Source organism: Thamnophis sirtalis, unplaced genomic scaffold, assembly GCF_051295495.1.
Source record: "Thamnophis sirtalis isolate CommonGarterSnake01/CBP01778 unplaced genomic scaffold, rThaSir2_p1.2 scaffold_4, whole genome shotgun sequence".
Lineage (NCBI taxonomy): Eukaryota > Metazoa > Chordata > Lepidosauria > Squamata > Natricidae > Thamnophis > Thamnophis sirtalis.
This window is the reverse complement of record NW_028261384.1, coordinates 58,369,665-58,389,380: the sequence shown is the minus strand read 5'-3', so window position 1 is coordinate 58,389,380 and position 19,716 is coordinate 58,369,665. Positions and strand designations below refer to the sequence as shown.

Genomic DNA, 19,716 nt, shown 5'->3' with positions numbered 1-19,716 from the left:
TTATGCGCAGGTCCCGCAAGACCTGCAGCCTGGACGATTCTAGGTAGCATTGGAGCCGTATGGGTCTGCACCGGAGGTGCGCAGCCACCACCGCCAGAACCTTTATGAAGGTCCTGGGGGCCGACGACAGGCCAAATGGAAGGGCCCGGTAGGAAGTGTCGGGCGGCGTAGAAAAGGTACAGGAATCTCCTGTGCTGCAGGCGAACGGAAAAATGAAGGTAAGCCTCCTCCAAATCTATTGAGGTCAGGAAGTCCCCCTGGCAGATCCCTGCCAGGATGGATTGGAGGGGCTGCATCCTGAACCTCCGATAGGCGATGAACCGGTTGAGGTTCTTGAGGTCCAAGATGGCCCTCCTCCACCACCCCGAGCTCTTGGGGGCGAGAAAGAGAATGAAGTAAGAACCCCTCCCCTACTGCCGAGGGGGCACCCGCTCTAAGGCGTCATCTCCAGGAGTGAAGGACCCCCCAGTCCATCCGCTCCCTATTTACGGGACAGGAAGGGGTTGGGCACCTGATGAAATTCCTGGGAGGGGGGAAGGGAAATCCAGAGAGAGCCCCCCCCTGATGGTCTGAAGTACCCATGCATTCTCTGCTGTCCGGGCCCAAAGAGATGCAAACAGCTGGAGGCGCCCCCCTATGGGAGATGATATCGGGAAGTCACTTTGACTTGTGAAAAGGCCTGTTAGAGGCCCCGCCGCAGTTAAACTTGCAGAACCAGAATTGCTGCCCCCCCCGTCGCGAAGGAGGGCCTCTCCTGCGCCCTCTCCCCTGATTGACCCGAGGACCGGTTAGCGGGGTTGAAGACGGTGGAGGTGGAGGGCTCTGAGGCACAAAAGGACTGCCTCCTTCGAAAGCGAAAGGGCCTACAATCCTGCTTCTTAGTAGTAGAGGGCAGGACCCTCTTCTTATCCCTGGATTCAATAAGGAATTTATCCAGCACTCCCCAAATAATTTGGCACCCTTGAAGGGCGCTGCGGCCAACTTCCACTTATGTTTTTTGGTCCGCCTGCCAATGGTGGAGCCAAATAAGTATACGGGAGGTTACGTTCGCAGCCAAGGCCCTGGACGCAAACCTGGTGGCGTTAAGAGAGGCGTCCGCGGCGTACTGGGCGGTCGCAATGGTCTTGGACACGTCCTGATGAAGACGTCTGTCTTCCAGAGGAAGTTTACGCAGGAGCTCCCTCAGTCAGATCATGACTGCCCTATTGAAGGAGGCAGATGAAGCCGCACTAAGGCCCAGGCCGTCGCTAGGTGAATCTTGTGACCGGCCTCTTCCGCCTTTTTGTCTTCCGCCTGAGACCCTCAAGGAGATCTGCGGGAAGGGGCGTGTTGGAAGTGAGAGCAGTGATGGAGGGGGTCTACTTCCGGGAGTACCAGAAGGTTCTCCAGAGCCGGCTCCATGGTATAAAACTGTTTGTCCACCCCACTGGGGGAGGAAGAAGTGGCAGGCTGATCCCATTGGCGCTGAAATCAAATCAAGGAATAGTTCAGGGACCAGAACCAGCTGTTGGTGAGAAGGAGGGAGTTTAAGCATCGCCGCATTGGGGTCCGCCGGGGCGGCCCCAGTGGGAGGAGGAGCTGGGGTGGGTTTATCCCTTCACCAGTGGCCACTTCCACCTTCTGTAATATAGATTTAAAAGGTGAAGGCTTGAAAAAGCCCCGAGAAAGATGGGGCGTCAGATGTGAGATCGTCATTGTCATCTGACGATTGAAAGAGATCCAGAGTCGGATCCTCAGGAGCCGAGGTCCCACTGACGCCAGAGGATTCAAGAGAGGAATGGCGCACCCGCTTTGGCGGAGGCGGCTCGGTAAGGGTGGACCTAAGGAGACCTGATACTGGGCGTTCACGCTTACGCATGGCAGCCTCCACAGCCCTAGCAATGGCCCTGTCCATCATCCCCTGCATGCTAGGAGAAACTCAGCCTCAGAGTCAGGATCCAAACCCATGTCCGGATCCACTTGATCTCCCTGAATGGGAAGGGAATATCCTGAGGGAGGGTGATAGGATGAGCCACTGATTCCTGCTCTTGGTCATAGGACCAGGAAGGAGAGGGTGAGGAAGGGCAAGGATCTGCCGGGGGATAGATCCTGTGACTCAACCTCCTCGGCCAACATAGCTGCGGAATCCCTTCTGGGGGGGGAGGAGCCAAGGGAACCCCAGGGGTAGAGGAGAGAGCATCTCTCTCCGCCAAGCGCCTGGCTTACACAAATTGTTTGTCAAGGGCCCTCTGGTGCCTCTCAGCATCCCTGGCCTTGGCCATAGAGTGGGTCTTAAGGGTTCACCCTGACTGACCACCCACGCCCTGCCTGAACCAGCCTCCATAGCTTGGGAAGAACCCATGCTCGGAACCTGCGGGGAACCCTGTCTACCATCAAGGGAACCTGAGACAGAAGAATCCATGAGGAAACACACAGGTTGATCAGGCAATTGGCAGAAAATATACAGGCCACTCTGATAGACTGCTCTGCAATAGGAAAGAATAAAAGAATCCATGAGTGAGGCACATCACAATACAGATGAATGCACAATGACAAGGGAAATAATGGAACAGCAGAGCAGAGAGTAAGGAGGATACAGAATGTTTAGCTTAAGAAGCTAACATTCAACTAGGCTCGAGCAGGGGCCACCCACAGCCAGCAATGAGGAGGGAAAAAAAGGGGCCTCTCCTACTTCTTTTAAAAATATTGCCAATTTGCAGGCCGGGGCCTACCTGCACTGAGGCTCAGGCCTGGAGCCCAAGAGCCAGGGCCGCTAGAACAATGAAGAGGATGGTCTGGGGGCAGTTGAGGGATGGGAAGAACCCCCGCTGATCCCACAACCATCCAGCGGCAGCCTAGTGAGACGGGGCTGAAGCGGAGGCCAAGGCCTTAAAAGGGCGCGAAACTCCCAGCCTTAAAAGGGCCTCCGCACAGCGTGAGGGGAAAGAGGAGAATGATCGTGAGCACGTGCGTCTGCTCAGCAGGCCCCGATCATCTCCGTGGCAGCCTCCCAAGCTTTTTTAGGGCCAAGGGCGAAAAAACCTCGAGAAAACAATAAAGGTGACCAAACGCAGCCCTGCTGCATTCCCTGAAGGCTTTGCCACCCGCTGTGCACTTTAAATAACAATCAGCGTTTTCTCCGAAGCCGGAGAAGCAACCCCCACCGTCTGCCTCCCAGCCTCAAAGAGGCTTCAAGCAGCAATCAGGCTGCTATTACAAGAGAAATGAAAGGAGAGGGAAAAAGAGGAAAGAATAAGGGGGAAAAGACAGAGAGTCCAAGTTAGGTAAAAAATAATTCAAAAAACCTGGAGCTCACATAGAAACAATCCGATCGGGCTGACTGAGAATTTTTTCTGGAGAGACGTGGCCACGCAAGGAGGCGTGGCCAGGGAAAAGACTTCTCAGTCCAGGGCAAGCAGACTGTGATAATAACCCATTCTTGGACTCTCTGAGCAGTGTGCAGGAGAATGTCCTATGGAAGAAGGCCTTTGGTAAGATAACTCGAAGTCTCACCTGCTGGCTGCCCAAGCTCAGGTTGCATGGTCTGGCCGGCTACTGGTATGGGCAATTCCTGACTGTGATGTGTCTCAGCAATTTTCCTGTCTGATTGCCTGAGATATCCAAAGCCTCAAAAAGGAAGGCATGTCTTGCTCCTCCCCACAGGCAGAGCCCCGCCGCTGTAGGGATAAATGTTTCCTCTGGAGTGTGCCTGTGCCCCCTAAAGGACTGTCTTCCTTTAGAAGCTGTCACAGGGATCTGTGATCTACAATGAGCAGCATTCAATTGTATGCCCTGACAAGCTGTCCTATACTAACTGCTCACTAAGGGCCCCTGGTGCTCTCCTTGTTGTACTGTCTGCAAGTCCCGCTCATTGAACCTGCACAAGGCTGGGTTGTCGGTCGTTTTGGGATCAGAGAGTCTCTGCCGATCCAATCCGTTTCTGACCTGTTAAACTCCTTAGCTAAGGTCTTTTGCCTCTGTTTGGCTGCCTTTTCCTCTGCCCTGGAGGATTTATTATGTGCACGAGCCTTAGCTTTGATTTTGGCTGCTGCTGCTAGACCAGCCAACCTGGGCTTGACTGGACCCTTACGATTCCTGTCTGTGTCATGCCGAAAAACTGTGTGGAGAATCTGGCCCAGCGCAAGGGAAAGGGCCACCGGATCGGAAAGGAAGCCAAAGTCACATTGTTTCTGCAGCGAAGGCTCGCGCTGATGATAAGGCACGTCTAGAGAAAAGGCTACCAGAGCGACGAGGGGGCTGGAGCTTCAGGGGCCGTTCGATGTCACAGGTCCCGTAAAGCACAAAGAATCCAGCTCACCACGGCTATTGAAAAGTCTCTGAACCCCTCCTGCCTTCTATCGAAGAACCAGGGAATTTAAAAAACAAAACAAAACAAATGTTTCCTCAGAAGCTCTGAGAGCTGAAAAGAGCATCTGACAGAGCTCAGACTGAGTTGAGAAACTGGGGACCGTTACCAGAGAGGCGTGTCTTCAGAATTTCAACTCAATCAATAGAGCTACAAGACTAGAGCTACCCATCTGGACTCTCCCGTTGATCCAATGGAGAATTTCAAATGTTTGAAGATTAAATTATCACTATTTAGAATGTACTGCTTAAGTTCTTCAATTACACTATGTCATAATATTTTTACTTTAGTTTGTCAGCTGAACCTGGATATCTGTAAATCATGATACATGCCTTTGTGAGATATGTGAGCTGAAGTCTTGGAAATTGTTAAGTGTCATTTGAAATTTTTATTCAATAAACTTAAATTTTCTCAGAGTAATCATGTACTCTCCACATAAACCATAATTTTCTCCTGTGGCCCAAGCAGACATTGCAGTAACATTTTTAGCTTGTAACTGCAGATGTAACTATAAAAAACATTCACCACACATCGGGCTTCTGTGACACTCTAAGCACCATGGCAAACTGGTTGAGCAAGTGCCAGAGGAAACTAATGGATTACATCATCAAACTCTATTCTGTTTAATTCTCCACCCATGTAAACATTAGTAACTATGCCTTTTTTTACTCCCTTTCTCTACAAGCCATTTTCATTTAAGAAAAAATATTGTAGTTTTTCTATTTTAATTTACTTCAAATGGATTCACTAGCACTGTATTGTTTAAAGGAAGGTGAACATAACCAAAACATTTCATTGGCAGAAAAAAACTGTTCATCAGTTACAAGCATATCATTCAAAAGATAGAAACAAATCTCCTACATTAGCTATAAATGTATTTTTAATTTATATACTACCTTTTATATAGGAGTTCCTCAATATAATTGTCTTAATGTTAGGCTAAAGAGTATGATAGGTCCACTTCCAGACTAGATACTGGCATAACAAACCACTTTGTCCCCAGCTCCCCCTCTTCTCTCAACTGAACAAGGGACTTCAATTTAGGGAAGTGGACATACTGATGCTAATGAAGAAGTAGTCTTGGTTAGTTCAGAGATCAGGAAACCCATATTAAGTTTTAAATGAAAATAGTTTGAATTTCAAAATAACTAACATGTCTAGATTATTGCAGTGTGCTCTACATGTAAACTCTAATTTTCAAAATTCTATATTATTTTAATCTGTTTTCTATCAGATACATTTTAGAATGGAGTTTTTAAAGTAAACATATATATATATATATATATGTATATGTATATGATGTATATGTATATGTATATATATATATATATATATATATATATATATATATATGTATGTATGTATGTATGTATGTATGTATGTATGTATGTATGTATGTATGTATGTATGTATGTATGTATATAATGGCCAATAATAAGTTAATAAAATATATTTTAATTTGGTAAGGTGGTCTTTAAAAATATGCATTTAAATAAATGGCTTGCTTAAACAAAGCATTGATTTTTTTTATGGACAAGCATGCAAAAATGTTCTGCTTTGTAGTTGTTAGAATCTGAAAAAGGCAGGCGATATAAAATTATTTATCTACACGTCTCATAAAATTTTCTAGAACAAATATTAATATTTTCCATGACTTATGGTAAAATTGGCAACAGAAAAAATTCACCATCACCCACGTCATGACATTTACTTTTGAAATAGGACATTTTGACTTTATTTTACTTGTAAAACCAATGGGAAAACATCAAATTTTAAAAATGAAAAAGCTCAAGTGTGTGACAGAATTAAAACTTTTAATTTGCTTTTTAAACCACTTACTTCATCTTTCAGCATTCATAAATTGTACAACAGAGCATAATGTCCATCTAATGTTGATTAGATATCACCTGATTTTGGCCTGTATCTTTAAAAGTACATTAAAGAAGAGCAATAGACTAAAACAAGCACAGCTTATCTTTCCACAGCTTATCTAAGACAGGTTTTATCATGAATTATTATAATAATTAATATAATCACAGAACATATTACCTATTAATATCAAGAGTAGCAGCCTAACAGGATTATTAGCCAACAGTTCCATAAACAAATCAGTATCTAAGTCCCCAGCTTTAAAGTAAAGGGAAGAATTACGGTAGATATATTAGCTTCACCCACAAAATGTCTTTTGGACTTATTCTATTAGGGATGCACTGTCACAGTAAGCAATGGACCTGCTATAAATATATGCCAAATAACTATCATGGATGACCCTATTTTTAAAATATTTAATAATATTTAACAAATACTGGAACAAAATGTTCATAATTGGCAGCAATATTTTTGAATGGCAAACAAGCTCTTTTGAGCAGGTAGTGCAGTTCATTTTGTCTGAACTTCTCACTTGATACTATCTGTAGCTACTAAAAAATACTAACATATTCCACCTCCCATCTGTTTTAAATGACACCATCTTTTTCTGGAGATTCTTTGCAAACTATCACTATCTTTTGGTAAAGATTCTTCTCACAATTATGATGAGCAACTATCTACAAGGATCTTTTAAAGCCGGAACAAAATTGGAACAGTCTGACTTCATTATTAGCATATGGGACTAGCAATAGTTCTTAGATTTTATACAGCCTTCCCAAAGCAGTTTATAAAGTCAGCATATTTCCCCAAAAATCTGGGTTTTCATTTTATCAATCTCAGAAGAGTTGGAAGGCTGAGCCAACCTTGAGCTGGTGAGAATGGCAGTTGGTCTTACCTGAACTGCTATTTTAGGAGTTGGGACGGGACTCTCCAGTAGTGGTATTATCACGCCCAATTGGCAACGAGACTGCGATGAAGATGAAGCCACGCCTCTGTGCTCCACCCTTGACTTCCAGTTTCATTGAAGCGAGCTCTCCCAATAACTGCAAACAAGGCACGAAGGAGAAACCTCCCTGTCCAGCAAGCATAGGGTTGGAACTGGAGACTCTTATCCTAATTCCTAAAATAGCAGTTCAGGTAATACCAACTGCCATTTTCCGGAGTGAGGGACAGGAGTCTCCGTAGTGGGACCTACCCAAGTTATAGTCCCATGGGGTGGGAAACTAACAATCTGCTAGGACCTGCTGTAGGACCCAGCAACCGAATGCCGCATCAGTAGATGAGAACGCATCCAGCCTGTAATGGTGAATAAATGGCGACAGGGAGGCCCACATTGCTGCCCTGCAAATGCCATTTATAGGCACCTGGGAAGCCCAAACCGCCGAGGTAGTCGCACTCCTGGTAGAATGTGCTGTGATACCGACCGGCACAGGCAACTTCTGAGACTCGTATGCCGGGGCAATAGCCAAATGGATCCGACGGCTAATGGTGGAAGAAGTGACCCGTTTGCCCAGTGACGAAGGCTGAAAAGACAAAAATAACTCCTCCGATCTCCGGAAGGCAGCCATCTGCTTCAAATATACACCATGGAAAGGTTCCATGTGGGGAACCTATGGAGTACAGGGGGGACGCAAATTTGAGACTCCCCTAAGGAATCTCCTAACCACTGGTAGCTGGTTGAGGGAAACTGAACCCTCACCAGGGATAACAATAGCAAGTGCAGCCAGCTGCCTCCGCACTATATACCATGGGACAGCCCTTTGTCCAACCCATCCTGAATGAAATCCAGGACCTGTGGGACTGAAGCCCTAGTAGGCATCACTTGTGCAGCTTGACATCAGGTTACAAAGGAGGCCCAGGTAGAGTCGTAGATCCTCATAGTGGACTGTCTACGCGAAGCCTCTATGGCCCTAATCACCCAGTGTTACAGATGCGCCTCCCTCAGGCGCTCCCACTCAATCTTCACATGGCTAGTTGCAGCCAGTGTGGCTCTGGGTGCACCATCCTCCCCTGATGCAACTCTATCTCTCCCTCCGGGATCCGCCACAGGGACTGGACCGACAGGATCATGAGGTCCACAAACCAAGCTCTCCGCGGCCAATGTGGAACCACCAGAATGACTTCTGCCTGCTCCCTGACTAACTTCTGAATGACCCCGGAAATGAGCGGAAGGGGGGGAAGCGTACAAGAGTCCGTCTGGCCACCTTGTACGAAGGGCGTCAACCCCCTCCACTCCTCGAGCTGGGAACCGAAAGAAGAACTGGGGGAGCTGCATGTTGGATGGAGTGGCAAAGAGATCCACCACTGGTCGCGCGAACCTCTGGCGGATGCTCCGGAACAGTTCTTGGGAGAGACTCCACTCCCTGTTATCCACCGTCTCTCAACTCTACCAGTCAGCCTGATGATTGTCAACGCCGGTGATGTGCTCCGCCCAGATGGACCTCAGATGCCTCTCCACCCAGTTTCCCAGTGACATTGCCTCTGTGTGCAGCGCCTTGGAGTGTGTGCCACCCTGCCAATTGATGTGGGCCTTCGCCGCCATGTTGTCGGTCAAGACCAGGATGTGACAACCCTCAAAGGAACCCTGGAAGTGCCGAAGGGCCAGATGGCTCTCCCGGAGCTCCAATCAATTGATGTTGTGAAAGAGGTCCCTCCATGACCACCGGCCCTGCGGCAACTGAGACCCCAGAGATGCCCCCTAGCCGAACAGACTGGCGTCCATACGACCAGACGCACCTGGTCTCTGAAGTCACACCCCTTGAACAAGGCTGGGGACAGCCACCACTTGAGGGAGACCAGTACCTGTGGGGTGGCCTGGACCTTGGCCGGCGAGCTGCTGGTGTTGGCCCTCTGGAATGGCAGGATTTACCACTGCAGAGTCCTGGCATGCAACTGCGCCCACGGCATTACCTCAATGCAGATGAGATTCCCCAACAAGCTGAGCCGAGGTGGCGCAGTGGTTAGAGTGCAGTACTGCAGCCACTTCAGCTGACTGCTAGTTGCAGTTCAGCGGTTCAAATCTCACCGGCTCAAGGTTGACTCAGCCTTCCATCCTTCCGAGGTGGGTAAAATGAGGACCCAGATTGTGGGGGCAATATGCTGACTCTGTAAATCGCTTAGAGAGGGCTGAAAGCCCTATGAAGCGGTATATAAGTCTAACTGCTAACTGCTAAGCTGGAGAGAAGGGCTATGGGAACATAATGGTCCCTACAGACCTGCTTAACCATTTTAACTAAACTGGACCTATGGTCCAGGGAGAGGAAAACTTTTCCTGAACAGGAATCTATAACAGCCCCCAAATGAACAATCCTAATGGACAGGGAGAGGAAACTTCTCAAAATTAATAGAAAACTCTAAACATTGAAGGATGTCTATGACCTGCAAAAGGTCCGCCCTTGTCTGACTGGCGACATCCCCTGGATGAGGATGTCATCCAAGTAGCAATGTAGCCTAAGGGGAAAACCCCTCAAGTGTGCCGCTACTACTGCAGCACCTTGGTGAAGGACCTGGGTGCTGATGACAAACCAAGCAGCAGGGCCCTGTATTGATAGTGGATTCCCATGTAAGAAAACCTGAGGAATCACCTGTGCTCTGGGAGGATGGCGATATGGAGGTAAGCCTCCGTGAGATCTATAGAAGCCATGTAGTCACCCTCCTGTATGCCTGCCAATATGGACTTAAGGGAGGCCATCTTGAACTTGCGATAAACTAAATATTGGTTCAAAAGCTTCAAATCCAGAATAGCTCTCCAACCTCCCGAAGCCTTTGGCATGAGAAACAGATTTGAACAGAACTCCCGGCCCGCCGGGACCAGCTCCACCACAGCTATGTCAAGCAGGTGTTTAATAGCCTGACACATCAGCCTGTGTTTCTTTATACTTTGAGCCGGAGGAAACGTGCAGAAGAAATTCAAGGGGATAGAAAGGAATTCTAAACGAAGCCCAGATGTGACTGTGCTGAGCACCCAAGCGTCAGAGGAAATTTCCACCCAGGCCTCAGAAAAGAGAGCCAGGCGACCACGAATGAGTGGGGTTGAAGACGACCTGTTTGCCCCGGCAGTAAGGACAACCACCTCTCCCTTGAAAGGGGTGCTTACTCTGCTGTTGGAAGCGGGGCCTATCCCTGTTGTAACTCCTCTCGGGCTGCCTCTCCAACCTGGGGAAATGAATACCTGCTCTGCTGAGCCTCCTGCTCCTGAGGTCGATATGAGGGCTTGCTGTAGAATGACATAGACTTTTGCTCCGCCTTCTTTGTTGAAGTAGGCAGGACCTTCTTATTTTGTCCTCCACGAGGATCGGGTCAAGGGAGGCTCCGAAGAGAGCCCCCTGTGTGGTCGGCCGACGCCAATTGCCACTTCGACTTGTCCGCCTGCCAACCCCGGAACCAAAGGCAGTGAGAGGTAACTGATGATGCCAGAGCCCTGGAAGCGAACTTTATTCCATTCAACATGGCATCAACCGAAAACTATGCCATCGCCACCAACTTGTTCAAGTTCTGGTGAAGGCGCACATCCTCTGGAGGGATGCACTCCTGGATCTACTCCGGTGAGTGGGCGGGGCTTCAGCAACATTCACAGACATTTCCACCTACTTTGGGAGGGGGAGTGCATTTTATATACCGAAAAATATGATATTTGAGGTAACTGGGAACAATGGAAGTTCACATTTAGAAAACGTATACTGTATAAAAATGGAACAATCTTCCTTTTATAGGATCAGAGTTGGAAGTAGCCTCAGAAACTATCTAGTCCAACCCCGTTCTTGGTATAAAATTGTAAAGCATCTAATCAGAATCTGCAGGTTCAAATCATTGGTTCTGATTCTATTTTTCAGGGCAAAAGAGAAGAAGCCACACCTTTCTGGATATGGCCTCATTCAGTGCATCTCATCCTAAAATATGTCTTTTCATTAAGGTAGTGCAATAAAAGAAGCATTCTCCAAAGTTGATTTCTACAAGTCTATGGTAATATCTCCTCTGCAAGGTTGAATTGAACTGTCTGCCCCTAGGAAAGATCTAAAAAATTATTCTGATAGGATGCTCTGTTCCAAAGATTCTAAGGTTTGGGGGATTTTTTTTTTTTTTTTTTGCTCATGTCCCCTTTCTGAGTTCTTTGACCTGTTATCTGGGGAAAGGATACTTTATCACTGTTTATAATTATATTATATATTGTAAATTTTCAGTATTATTATTATTATTATTTATTCAATTTATAAGCCGCCCTATTCCCGATAGGTAACATCCTAGAAATATAGTATAGTCCTTTGATCCACTCTGAGATTGCTGTTTTACTGCCCTCCCAAACTGAGATTAGGAGCTACTAATAATGATTATTTCCAGGTTAAACATCTAACTGATAAGTTCAGACACAGTGGGTATTATATGACTCTCCATACTATATTTTGCAAGTCATATAAAAGATGTATGTGGCAATTAGTCACCTCAAAAAATAATTCTAGCAATCAAGTCTGCTATTTCAAAAGGAGAGTGGGAATAAATATGATGAAGATGAACAGACGAGTAATAAGAACTCCAGATGTTAAAATTCTTTGCATTAGTGAAATCTACAATGCATTAAGGTTGCAAAGATTGGATAGCCACCCTCCCCACACCGCTCATCCTTATCAAAAGCTGGCCAAAGAAATGCTTCAATTCACTTTGTACAAGATGGGACACTCTTAATCTATTTCTTTCCTTCATTATAGGGGGGGAAAGCTGACTGGCTGTTGCTCGGCTCTCCCATATGAGAAACATGGTTGCCCTACCTGTAACCACTCTCATTCATGCACTTTCCTGCACCTATCACTTTCCTTCCTTTCTCTTTCTTTGGTACATAAAAGACATTAAGCAAACACCCATTCCCCCAATCCCATCAAAAGCTCTCTGTACAGAACATTTCTACTAGATAGTACTCAACTTACAACAGTTTGTTTAGTGACTTTTTCGAGTTATGTCACTGAAAAAAGTAACTTATGACAGTTTTTCACTTACTACCATTGCAGTATCCCTCATGGTCACATGATCAAAATCCAGCCTCTGTCAACTGGGTCATATTAATAACAGTTGCAATGTCCCGGGGTCATATGATCAACTTTTGCAATCTCCTGACAAAGTCAACGGGGAAGCCAGATTCACCTGACAACCGTGTTACTAACTTAACAACTGCAATGATTCACTTAATAACTATGGCAAGAAAGGTCTTAAAATGGGGGGAAATTCACTTAACAAATGACTCAGCAACAGAAATTTTGGAGTCAATTGTGGTCATAAGTCAAAGACTACCTATACTATAGTTATAAGGAAACATACTTAAAATGCTATCCAGACGCCATTTGTATTTTTGTTTAAGCTTGTTCAGATTTTCCCCTTTTGACCAGTTTCCTTTTTTCAGATTGCTCTAGGCAGGAGTGACAACCTAGTGGCCCACAGGCCAGTGCATCACTCACAGGTCACGCCCAACTCAGCTCCACAAAGGAAAAAAAACATGAGAAGTCACGTGATGCCAATGTGAAACAAGAATAATAATCTATACTTTTGCATTACCTCTCTTCTACACCATACAAAATGGAAATATTATAAAGATATTTATTATGGATAAAAAAGAACATGTTGCATACAAAACAAAGAGGTACTATATAAGGTACGGCACATAAAGTATACAATTTTTGAATTACATTACACTGGAAGCTTGAGTTAAAAAAATCAATTTAAATAGGACCCCGTTATTTAAAAAACTAAAAAAAGAGGAGTTATTACTTCTATAGTCTTTCTTTAATTAGTAAAGTTCTGTCAACCATTTTAATTAACTGTAAATGAAATTTTCTAAATAAATAATTCCATCTTATTCCAATTAATAAGTTCTGATATGAAGGCTAATCTAATTAAGCCTTTTGCTGTTTGAATGCTGTGCTACTTTTAAAGTACATAATGCAGTCTCTAAATTTAGACACCTATAAAATAAATTCAGTTTTAAACAACTTCAAATTTCCTCAAACCCTAATTGTTCCTCAGATATGGAAGTTAAATCTTCAAACTAATATCCTTTCAACCCAAATCTGTCATCAAAGTAAAAAACCAACTTGATTGTGGAGGTATTTTAAAGTTTTCTGCAAACATTTTATTTATATAAGAATTGCACTGCAAATAATTGTATTTACTGTAATCATAACATAACTGTACAGTGTACATTGAGAAGTCTCACATCTCGGATATAATTTTTTAAAGTATATTATTACCACCTGGAAGTCTGATTAGGCCTAGAAAGGCCTTGAAGCCTTCTTCAGTACATACACTGGAATCCATGTATTACTGTTTCTTTTTTAAGTCCTCCAAAAAAATACCATTCAAGTCAAATCTTGCATTATAATTCTATGCAGAGCATTTGCTGATCATTCTAAATATAACATGTGCTTGCCCAATCTATCAAAACAGTTTTAATAAAACATTTTAGCAGCCCTCATATTGGATCATTATACATAGTATCAATAAATATCTCTAACATCAATTTAAATGACTTTTTATTTAATGTTATATTTGATAAATGGTTTCTAATCAACCCTGTAAACTTATGTATAAAAACAATGTTTAAACGAAAAAAATCTACAATTCTGAGTATCTATGGGGCATATATATGTTTCAAGTTACAAATAATAAAGAAAACATTAATTTGCAACTCCAGGACATTTAAGCCACAATTAAAGTTAACTCTTTGAGATTTCTGAAAATTATCCAATTACCCAACTTATACAACTTTTGTGTTTTGTTTTCTAAATGGAGTTTAGATTGTCTAATTCATCTAATCTAGAGTTTACAAACATTTAAATCTGTAAACATTAAAATGATAAAACAAATAATAATAATCATTTAAATAAAGGGGGAGAGGGGACCATGAAATGCCTAGGGAGAGGTGAGAGGATCTTCTCTTAATTGTATAGCTATCTTTAAAATGATATTCTCCTCTTTGGGCCCAGGCCTACTGACACAGCCAGATCTTTAGGCCCTTTTGGAAGCTCAGAAGGATGGAAGCAGATCCCACTTTGGGAGGAAGCAAGATGTTCCAAATATAAAAGGATCTTCTTGTGGACCCCACTAGCCAAAATTCCTTAGCTACTATGTCTGCAGCATGCCTTTGCAGCGAACCAATCTCAGTGGAACCATGCTACTAAATGACGATAATCACAATTTGAATTGTCCTTGAAAACAAACCAGCAGCCAATGCAGCTTATGGAATAGTAGTGTAGTATGGCCCAACCAAGAAGCCCCAAGAACTGTGCATGCACTACATTCTTCATCAGTTAACTTCCAAATACTCTCCAAGGATAATCCCATGCAGAACACACCGCAACAGGGGATAAAAAATATATGTGCTCAAAACCAGCAAACCTATGTGCTGAAGCTGACCAGATTAAGGACATTAGCCAAATAAATACCTGGTAGGCAGAATTTTTCCCCCTATTTTTCTCCCCAAATCTACCGTGTTTCCCTGAAAATAATACAAGGTCTTATTTTTTTTACCCTCCAAATTTTGCTTGGGCCTTATTATCTGGGGGGGGGGGGGGCGCTTATTGGTTTGGGGTTGCTGGGTGGCTGCTTTCTTGCGAGCAGGCACCCGAAGAGCCGGGCACAGCCTCCAGGGCAAACGGCTGTGTTGAACTGTCCTAACAGCGCAACAAAGTCACCATGAGGTGCCCATGCTCATGAACAGCCACCCGGCAACGCCCCTTTCCAGGCGGGCAGAGCGCAACTCACCGACCAAGTAATATCCCAAAGGCGCTAAATTGCGTGGCGCTCTGCCTGGCTAAAGAGATGTTGCGCGAGCACTTGTTCTGCCTCCAGCTTGCGTGCCTCCCAGCCTCACCATGCCCAACTTACCCTGCAGGGCTGGGCCAGGGCGCCGCTGGTGCCGCCACGATACTCTGAGCATAACCGGCTTCCAAACTCTGGAGATCCACTGCTGAGCCAGCCCACAACCATAGAGCGTAGTCCCAGAGCGGCCACTGCCGGAACTCTTCAGCGGATCTCCAGAGTTTCAAAGCCCATTATGCTCGGAGCATGGCGGTGGTGGCAGCGGGGCGACGGTGGTGCCATGGCCCAGCCCTGCAGGGAAAGTTAGGAATGGTGAGGCAGGGAGGCACACGAGCTGGAGGCAGAACAAATGCTCGCGCAACCTCTCCTTCCAGCCAGGTAGTGCCACGTGGCTTAGCGCTTTTGGAATATTAATGAGTTGGTGAGTGGTGCTCTGCTCAGCTGAAAAGGGGCATTGCCCGGCAGCTGCTCGTGAGAGCAGCTGCCCAGCAAACCTCCCACTCCAGCTGGGCACAGCGCCACCCACCAACCTAACAGTATCCCAAAGGCGTCAAGCAATGTTGAGTGCATTCCCCCCCCCCCCCAGCTTCTGCAGCTTTGCCCCTTCGGGATATCACTAGATTTGTGAGTGGCGATCTGCCTGGCTGGAGGGGGAGGCTTATTATTGAGAGAGGGCGTATATTTTTGCCCACAGGAAAAATATGGCATGGTCTTATTATCAGGACATCTCGTAATTTCGGGCAAACATGGTAAGATGTGTCTTATACTCTGAAAAATATGGTAAATTGCACATTTAAAATATAGATGTTCTCTCCCTTATCTATTACTATATACCGTGTTTTTCAGAATATAAGATGCACCTTTTCCCCTCAATAAAGGAGGTGAAAATCTGGATGCGTCTTATACACTTTTGGCCCACCGAAACTCCACCCTCTTTGCAAAAATGGACCTGCAGCGGGTTTGGGAAGCTTGCAAAGTGCTCCTGAGGGCTGGGGAGGGCAAAAATGAGCAAAAAACTGGGCCATTTTTGCCCCCCCCCCCCCCCCGGAGCACTCGACAAGCCCCCCAAAGCTCTGCATGCCCTCCCTTTTTTTGCAAAAAATAAGGCATGCAGAGGGTTTGGGAAGCCTGCAGAGTGCAAAAACTTTTTTTTAAAAAAAATTACCTCTTCAAAATCATGTCTTTTCCTCTGGTTCGTCTTATAGTCCGTAAAATACAGTAATAGCAATATGATTGTAAAAATTCTAAGAACAGCATGGATTACAAATTATAGAGCCACTAAGTAACTTAGTAAATAAGTGAAGCCATTTGACAAAATCTAACATTTGTTCTTCTAAATGCAAAAAATATCAATGTGGAATCATACTGATTTCTTTATATCCATATTATTACTTCATAGAAATAACTGCAATGGTAACTACTTCGTTTACTCCATGGAATATAAAGTTGGGAAATCCTTTCAATGTCTACAGATATCTAAAAGCTAGGACTGGATAAGTTTGAGATGCCCAAATGTGGAGTCTTTAGAAGTTCAAATATCTTAGCCTAGGAGTTTTCTCTCAACAACTTAAAGAGGAGAGAACTTATTAACACCCATTTCTTTCTGCACTACATTCATGCTATGACTCATCACTGATGCGGATTGTACATGATGGAAACTCTGCATTACACCTCTGATGGGCTTCAAGTGTCTCAGTCCCAATTACAAAAATGTAATACAGCTAACAATGGAACAATTCAGTCAAATGTTGAGAGGGGTGGAAACTTTTCTATTCTCAAAACACACACATACATATTGACATATACACACATACATATATACACACTCATAAGGGCAGGTGACTTGCTTTACATGTAAATAAATTGCATCCTTTATGTTTAATTTAGAGTTTAAGATCTTGTTTGGAGAAGGATAATTTTCCATATAAAATTAAGAATAGCTGTTTTTTTTCAGGATCTCATAAGCAATACAATTCACAACATCAAAAATATAAACCAAAAACCCTTTTCAGCTGAATAGATGTGTGCTATCCAAATATATTACTGTAGGTTCTCTTTTTTAAGAATAACTGCTTACAAACAAAGCAGCATTTAAATTCTATCTTGAATGGAATTGAAAATAGGGAAACACAATTCATTTTGAACACAAAGTTGGTATGGCACTCATATGTCAATTTGTGGAACAAACTAAAATACTGTATTACATTCTAATCCTCATCATAGCATTGTTTTCCTGTACATAATATTCTAGATTTATTTTCTTCATCCAGAAACCAGTTTTCTGAAGCTGCACAAAATAAGATATATAGATGAAAAGTAAGCTAATATGTACAACTAGCTAGAACATGCTCTTAAACATTCTATAATAAATTTTGAGGATTATATTATAAATTTCTTGTTGAAAACTGTACCTAATTTTCAACACAAGAAAATGCTGCAATCCCTTTCTGGAGTCAGATTGCCTTATATTCTCCTAGGTGGGTTATAAAGATACTATTTCTGATTCAAATTAGGAGCTACTTAGAATTAAAAATTGATTTTAGTTAAACAGAAAATACTATTAAATTATTAAGTTCATAAACTTTTAAATGGCATCCACTGAAAGAAAAATCATGTTCTGTTCAATGACATTTTTCTATAGAATTTTACATAAACTCTATTAAGGACCAAGTTAAACACTTTTTGATTTTATTCTAAATGCTTATGATTCCATTACCAACTAGTCATTTTAAGGGGAAAATTTTCTAGAGTCCATGGTTGTTCAATACATTAGCAATAATCAAGGGCAATCATCCAAATTTGTAGACAATATTGTTGCACTTACATTCTTCTTCTATAAACCTTCATTTTTTTTAAAAAAAAAGTAACATTGAAAGATAACCAAGCAACACTTAGTAATGTTTCAATGTATTTTATTAAAAGAACAAATCGCAAACTTCTGAATAATAATAAACAGCACAAACTGAAGTTTCTTATTGAGAAATCTTAACTGTGCGGGATCTATTAACATCGAGGCCCTCGACTTGCACACCTATCAGCAAAACACCTTTCCTTCAATGTTGGAGATACCTCCATTCTTCTCCCCCATCTTCGCCGCAGTTACCCATCTAACTCTTTAAAATGTCTCGGTTACACCCGGATTCAGAACAGCGGAAATTCGAGACGCCCTATTTTGCTAAGTCAAGAGCTCGTCTCCTGCAAAATATGCACATTTATATTATAGTCGGTAGTACAAGAGATATCCAAGTTTCTAAATGCAACCATGCCGTGCGGACTATTTAAACAAACGAGACTTACCCCATCTTTTAGTCTTTGCAGACTAAAGCCACGAGTAAAACGAACGCCTTCAGTCTCAGCAGTTCCTACAATTACCGCCCCGCCCAACCTACCGCAGTTCAAGCCGATACTGCATAGAAAACCCCCGCCCCAAATTCAGGCTCAAGCCTGGGGGGCTCTGCTAATTTCGGTCCCCCGGCAACAATTCCACCCCACTTGGACTTACCGAGCCTCGTTTTGCCAGTACATCAAAGTACAGGATACCGGCTACCTCCACTTCAGTTCAGCGTCCTCGCCTTTCTCAAGCTTCTCCACCCAAAAGCCTTCCAAGACCCACGTTTACTTTTGCAAGGCCGCCTCAAAGGCCTTACAAAGGAGGATAGCAGAAGTATAAAAATATAGTGGAAAGGGACTCCTGACTACAGGCCCCCGTCCCGCACATGAAACTCACCCCCGCCCAGTCTCCAAAAGACACATAGGGCCCGGAGTGTATCCCCACCACTTTTCAGGGAAACCTTGCTTCCCGCTCTTGCACTCTTTTGATTTTAAGCATTTGAATCTATTCTTTCAGTTTTCATCATTAAAAAAGAAATCACAGGAGTTATTTACCCCACCCAGTCACTTCCTGTGTGGGATCAACATACTCCATCTTTCTCCTCCGCCCCCGCTGACGGCCCCGCGACCGAAATGATCCCGGGACAGGAAGAATCACCCTGAGACCCACGCAAGTTTCCGTGAGAAAAGTAAAAAGGAGCCTCGAAGAACAACAAATACCGGCGGGAAGGCGAAGCGCAAGGTCGTGCCTTCAGCTATGACTGCCTTTGTTGCTCTTGTTATTTTTCTGGGCAAACACGGGCCACTCAAGGAGTTTCCACCTTTCCCCTTTCTACGGAACTCGTACCGGTTCTCGCCGTCCGCCGCGGCCGCTATCGCTGAACCGTCTGAGAGGGTATAAGAGAGAGACTTAAAATGGCGCTGTTCACAAGGAGCTCCTTATAGCGACCGCAGCAACTCGATTGTATCCTGCCGCCACCTCGCCAGGCCTTACGCGCAGCAATCCACGGGCTACCCACCCAGTAGCGCGGAGGACGCACACACGCATACATACAAAAGAAGGTGGAGAAATAGTGCGCTTCTACCCTTCCTTTTTCGTTTGCGCGCGCGCGCGCGCACATAAAAACATGAACATAACCAGGAGGAGGGAGATAAACGGGGGGGAGCTCTTATGAGACACTCGTAAAGGAGTTTCGGAAAGACGAGGAATTGTGGGTATGGGCGGGGGAAGAAAACAATCTGTAGAACTAACCACAAAGGGTGCAGGGATTCAGCCGTGAATGGAGGCGTGATGAGGCTACATAGGGACGGCGGGGGGGTGGGGGGTTGATCACTCGCTGAGAGAAAGACTTTCCAGGGACTGGCGAGAA

At 44.5% G+C, this 19,716-nt stretch overlaps 1 protein-coding gene across 4 annotated transcripts in view; it reads right to left on the bottom strand.

Moving 5' to 3' along the window:
- CTNNB1 (catenin beta 1) overlaps positions 1-19,349 on the bottom strand; it is a 44,069-nt gene extending 24,720 nt beyond the window's left edge. For 2 of the 4 annotated variants that reach the window (XM_087712987.1, XM_087712989.1), the window contains exon 1: positions 19,194-19,349. The gene's annotated coding sequence lies outside the window, so the exon portion shown is untranslated. Of the gene's footprint in view, positions 1-19,066 lie in introns of all 4 variants that reach the window. The other 2 variants (XM_087712986.1, XM_087712988.1) reach the window with 1 other exon arrangement.
- Positions 19,350-19,716: the final 367 nt, after the last annotated feature.